Here is a 5900-nt window from a genome sequence, read left to right on the forward strand (position 1 = left end):
ACATTGTAGCGGGCGCCCTGTTCCTTGTGAACAGACCAGCCTTTGTTCTCGGCTAGTCTGAATGGAGACCTATAGAGAAAGGGAGGGGTCCCTAAAAGAACTAAGGACTGGGACAAAAAATGGGACACCTCCTAGCAGAAGTTGTTGCAGAGCAAAAGATAAACTGACAAAAGTACTAGAGGTCCAGAGGACCAAGCAAACTAGAGATAGATAGGCACAAAGGCACCTGGCTAGAAAGACAGTCTAAACAACACTGAAGTCCAGCAAAGCCTGAAGGGCGGAGCTGGAATATATAGGAAGATGGTCATGTGACCGCAAAACACAAGATAGAAACAAAAACAAACAGGAGGGTTCTAACAGCGGTGACATGACCCATGTATGTGAAAATTGCCAAGCTTTGCATTTTGCAAATGAGATGCCTCTGGATAAAGAGTTTACCCAGTGCTGTCAGAAGGGTAAAGTACATTTACCCACAATACAGTATCCCCATGTGTTGACAATGTTGATGACAGGAGAACATGAATAGAGCAAAAATTTTATGGACAATATTCGCTCTATCAACAGTTCTTTTGCTTTTGTGTCCATGGGAGCTAGTGTTTCACCACCTCCTGGATATGGCCCATACTGTTTTCGAATTCATGGACAGATCTATCATCAAACAGGCACACTGCATCCAGCTGACGAAGAACCACCTAAATTTGCACAATTTTATATACTAGATACCACCCACGCTAATGAACAACGACTGCAATGTAAAGAAAATGAAAAATGTCATCCTACTTTAATGACCATTATTGCTGAGCTAATGCAAACACAAAATCCTTTCACTGCTGCCTATAGAATGCTACACGATGTGGAAGAACAAGAGACAGTCAAAGCTCTACAAAATGCAACTGTCATGCCAAACATCACAATGGCTATTAAGCAAGATCGGACTCAAGATCACAGACGATACAATAAACCAACTGTGAGAGAAGTGGCAGTTGTCTTTCAGAATGATGATGGTGAGCCTCCCTTCCTTAGAGACATCTTACTTCATTTAAAACCTGATCCACAAAACCATCTGGCTCCAAAAACACAAGGAATCAGTATTCTGCATAGTAATTTAGATGCTCTGATGTTTCCTATCTTTTTCCCTTATGGAGAGCAAGGCTGGCATGACGCTCTAAAACACCAAGGAGATAGTAAACGAAGTATTACTCAACTACAGTTATACAGCTACAGTATGTTTTATCAGTAAGAAAGGATTTTAATCCACTACTAAATGGAAGTAAACTAACACAACAATATTTGGTTGATGCATATGTCAAAATCGAAGCTAATAGACTACATTACATTTGAATGTATCAAAAAGATCTAAAAGTAGAAGATTATTGCTTGCTACAAGAACATTTACTCAACAAATCTATTGAAAAGGGCATCCCCATTGGAAAAAACTGTTATTTTACCATCATCCTTCGAAGGCAGTGCACGAAACATGCAGCAGCGGTATCAGGATGCTATGGCTATTGTTACCAAATATGGTCGCCCTGATCTCTTTGTCACCTTGACATGTAATCCAAAGTGGAGGGAAATTACTGAAAATTTACAACAGTGGCAATGTGTTGAACATCGCCCAGACTTAGTTGCAAGGGTCTTTAAAATTAAACTTGAATCCCTGTTACCTGACATCAACAATGGATTATTTGGACACGTCTGTGCTATTGTGCATGTCATCGAGTTTCAATAGCGTGGCTTGCCACATGCACATATTTTAATCATACTTGTCAAAAATTCGAAAATCAGAACTGAAGAAGACATAGACAATATTGTGTGGGCTGAAATTCCTGACAAGACAACATACGCTCAGCTCCACAACATTGTTCTGACAAACACGATTCACCGTCACTGTGGTGAAGCTAATCCTAACTGTCCATGTATGGATCATGGACCCTGCACCAAAGGAATTCCAAAAAAATGTCAACAAAATACCTCTAAAGAAATGGATGGCTATCCAATTTACCGCAGAAACATTGGCACTACATATCAACATAATTCTAAAACAATTGACAATTCATGGGTTGTGCCATATAACCCATATTTGCTAAAAAAATACAACTGCCATATTAATGTGGAAATTTGTGCTAGCATCCAAAGTGTCAAGTATTTGTTTAAATATGTATATAAAGGACATGACAAGGCTAATATTGAAATAGCTCAAACACAACTCCAACATGATGAAACAAATCAATTTGTTGATTCACGATATGTCAGTACACCCGAAGCTGCATGGAGAAACTTTGCTTTTCCTATGCATAGACAATCTCATGCAATTATTCACCTTGCAGTACATCTACCTAACTCTCAGGCACTATATTTTCATCAAGATGAGCCCATTGACAACATACAACAAAAACTACTTCAAAATTCAACACTCATGGCGTACTTTAACCTTAATAAGATTGACCCTAATGCATATCAATATTATTACAGAGACATTCCAGAACACTACATTTGGAAACATGGCATATGGGAACACAGAAAGAAAAGAGGCCACACTGTAATAGGAAGAATGTATACAGTTAGTGTGAAAGAACAAGAACGCTATTATTTATGTTTGTTGTTATTACATGTAAAAGGAGTAACAAGTTTTCAGGACCTTAAATCTGTCAATGGTATTACACATGAAACCTTTCGAGATTCTGCCTTAGCACTTGGATTATTAATAGATGATAGTGTCTGGAGAAATACTATACTAGATGCAACTGTTCTGAACATGCCTACACAACTTCGGGAGATGTTCGCTTACATCTGTATTTTTGGAACACCTACAAATCCAATAGAATTGTGGAAGGAATTTAAGCAACATTTCATACAAGACTACCGTTACCGATACCACAACAACAGTGAACTGTGTATCAATTGTGAAAGCTATGCTATGAAAGATGTTCAAGATGTGCTAATAATACATGGCAAGTCTTATTTGGATTTTAATTTACCACGGCCTGCAACAAACATACACCAGCCTCAAGAAGACTATGATAAAGACTATGAACTAGCTGCAGCTACTGAGATGAAAAAAACTCTTAATCCTGAGCAACTGTTGGCTTTCAATGCCATTGTGGATGCTCTACAAGACAACACATCGACACTTAAGTGTTTATTTATTGATGGTCCAGGTGGCAGTGGAAAAACCTACTTATGCCATCTACTTATACATTATGTCAGAGGACAAGGACATGTGGTCTCACCTGCCGCCACTACAGGAATAGCTGCAAACTTGCTACCAGGAGGACGAACTATGCACTCTCTGTATGGCATTCCAATTCCAATTAATGAAACATCAGTTTCCAGGATTAAAACTGACACTAACGCTGCCAACAAGTTAAAAAATGCTACACTTTTTATACTTGATGAGTGTACAATGGCACAAAAACATTCTTTGAATGTCATTGATATACTTCTACGTGATGTCATGACAATACATGTTGATGACAAAAATAATGTGCTAAAGTTTTCATACTTGGAGATTTCCACCAATGCCTTCCTGTACTTACACATGCCACCAGAACTGAAATTGTGGATTGTTGTCTTAAATATTGTCAACTCTGGAAACACTTCACAAGACTCCCGCTATTCAACAACACGAGATCCAGGGATCCAGAATACAGCACTTGGTTACTTAAACTAGGCAATGGTCAGCTCTCAAACGAATACAATCTTGGAGAGGATGTTATTGAAATTCCTTCAGACATGCTGTCCTCTGCCTGTTTAACCACAGACATATTTGGCACAAACATTCATATTAATGTTAATGACACTGAAAGTGTTTTGTATGCTGCATCACATGCAATATTGTGTCCAAAAAATGAAGATGTTGAATTTCTCAATTCTCAAATTATGGTCCGATTGAGTGGCCAATATGTCTTATATACAAGTGATGATTCTGTGGATGCGGATGATGCTTATGAAACTGAACATTACCCAGTCGAATTTTTACATTCTCTGACACCATCTGGAATGCCACCACATCGCCTACAACTAAAAATAGGAGCAATTGTCATGCTACTGCGAAACCTGAATGCAAAAAAAGGATTATGTAACGGAACTCGGCTCATTGTAACATCCTTAAATCCACATATCATACATGCAAAAGTCATCACATGATCAGCTGAAGGAGACTTTGTTTTTATTCCACGCATTGATTTGTGTCCATCTGAAACTGGGTTACCATTCAAACTACGACCGTTTCCTGTTAAGCCAGCTTTCGTAATGACAATTAACAAGGCACAAGGACAGACCCTAAATAGAGTGGGTATTTATCTACCTCAACCAGCCTTTGGCCATGGGCTGCTATATGTTGCTTTTTCCAGAGTCAAGCAACGCCCCATTGTCAAAGTCAAGATTTTAGATACACCACTACAAGGACAGTTGTTACATGGTAGTGATAAAGTGTTCACTTAAAATGTAGTTTATAAAAATCTTTTAAATTAATTTAGGTCTTTAGTAATCTCAATAACATGTACATTGTATTATATCACATCAACAGTGATTTACTTTTTGAACACATATTAATATGCCTTAGATACATACATATGTATAGATACATATTAGATACATTTCTATGTATCTATATACACTGTGTGCAGAATTATTAGGCAAGTTATATTTTAGAGGATTATTTTTATTATTGATCAACAACTATGTTCTCAATCAACCCAAAAGTGAGTTTTTTTTAGATTTGGCTATCTTAGGAGGATATCTGTTTTTGCAGGTAACTATTACTGTGCAGAATTATTAGGCAACTTAATAAAACCCAAATATAATCCCATCTCACTTTTTTATTTTCACCAGGTAAACCAATATCAGTGCACAAAATTTAGAAATAAACATTTCTGACATGCAAAAACAAAAAACAAAAAAATTAGTGATCAATATAGCCACCTTTCTTTATGATGACACTTAACAGCCTTCCATCCATAGATTCTGTCAGTTGCTTGATCTGTTTTCAATCAACATTGCATGCAGCAGCCACCACAGTCTCCCAGACACTGTTCCGAGAGGTGTACTGTTTTCCCTCCCTGTAGATCTCACATTTTATGATGGACCACAGGTTCCTTTATGGGGTTCAGATCAGGTGAACAAGGGGGCCATGTCATTATTTTTTCTTCTTTTAGACCTTTCACTGGCCAGCCACGCTGTGGAGTAGTTGGATGCATGTGATGGAGCATTGTGCTGCAATGAAATCATGTTTTTCTTGAACGATACCAACTTCTTCTTGTACCACTGCTTGAAGAAGTTGTCTTCCAGAAACTGGCAGCAGGTCTGAGAATTGAGCTTCACTCCATCCTCAACCCGAAAAGGTCCCACAAGTTCATCTTTGATGATACCAGCCCATACCAGTACCCCACCTCCACCTCGCTGGCGTCTGAGTCGGAGTGGAGCTCTCTGCCCTTTACTGATCCAGCCTCTGGCCCATCCATCTGGCACATCAAGAGTCACTCTCATTTCATCAGTCCATAATACCTTTGAAAAATCAGTCTTAAGATATTCCTTGGCCCATTCTTGACGTTTTATCTTATGTTTATTGTTCGAAGGTGGTAGTTTTTCAGCCTTCCTTACCTTGGCCATGTCCCTGAGTATCGCACACCTTGTGCTTTTTGATACTCCAGTAATGTTGCAGCTCTGAAATATGTCAAAACTGGTGGCAAATGGCATCTTGGCAGCTTCACGCTTGATTTTCCTCAATTCATGGGCAGTTATTTTGCGCCTTTTTTGGCCAACACGCTTCTTGCGACCATGTTGGCTATTTGCCATGAAACGCTTGATTGTTCGGTGATTACGCTTCAAAAGTTTTGAAATTAAAAAACTGCTGCATCCCTCTGCAAGACATCTCACAATTTTGGACTTTTCAGAGCCCG

The 5900-nt window shown here is 38.7% G+C and overlaps 1 pseudogene; it reads left to right on the plus strand.

Moving 5' to 3' along the window:
• Positions 1–1341: 1341 nt before the first annotated feature.
• On the plus strand, positions 1342–4146 carry LOC141167255 (uncharacterized; annotated as a pseudogene).
• Positions 4147–5900: the final 1754 nt, after the last annotated feature.

Source organism: Phyllobates terribilis, unplaced genomic scaffold, assembly GCF_046119375.1.
Source record: "Phyllobates terribilis strain yellow unplaced genomic scaffold, ASM4611937v1 Scaffold_11__3_contigs__length_659146591, whole genome shotgun sequence".
Lineage (NCBI taxonomy): Eukaryota > Metazoa > Chordata > Amphibia > Anura > Dendrobatidae > Phyllobates > Phyllobates terribilis.